The sequence below is a fragment of the Galeopterus variegatus genome, unplaced genomic scaffold (assembly GCF_000696425.1).
Source record: "Galeopterus variegatus unplaced genomic scaffold, G_variegatus-3.0.2 Scaffold9975, whole genome shotgun sequence".
In the NCBI taxonomy this organism is placed as follows: domain Eukaryota; kingdom Metazoa; phylum Chordata; class Mammalia; order Dermoptera; family Cynocephalidae; genus Galeopterus; species Galeopterus variegatus.
Window position 1 is genome coordinate 39,512 of NW_007736086.1, and position 746 is coordinate 40,257.

Below are 746 nucleotides of genomic sequence, written 5' to 3' on the forward strand. Positions count from 1 at the left end.
CGGATCTTAATGTATTAATAATAGATTAAACATAGTTGAAGAGAAAAAATATATTAAAAGATTTTCAGAGGAGAAAATAGCATAAAACAGTAAGACAAATGAAAAAATATATAATGTAAGAAACAGATAATTTATTGCTTGGACACACATATCTAATGGGAATTCCAGAATGTAGTGGGAAAAAACATGAATAAGTAAATTTGAAGAGATAAACATTGAAAATTTTTCTGAAATACAGACATCCAACTACATTTAAATTTTTATCCATGCATAATAGTAATGTGGTAGAAAATACAAGAAATCAAAAAGAAAAGTACATTAAAAGGAGCAAAAGAATAAATGTAAGTTACCCTTCAAAGTGCTGATTTGACTAACAGCTGACTACCTATGAGCAAAAATGGTCTGAGAAATGATAGCTTCGTGTCTTGTAGTCTACTCCCAGAAACTATCATTCAAGAACAAAGGGAAACGAAACGGGAGTTAGGGAGTAATTGGGTAAGTAACACAAAGAACAATTACAACTTGTAATGAGGAGCAAGCTAATAAATTGATTTGATCACACATACTGTACACAAATACTGACAGTCAACTCTGTACCCCATCAACATTTATAATCAATTACATTTCAATTCAAAACATAAATTTTAAAAAAAGCTAGATCTCACCCCTCAAAACAAAATTAAGTAAAACAAAACAAAACAAAACAAAACACTCATGGAAAACAAAAGTGAATTAAAAATATTTTT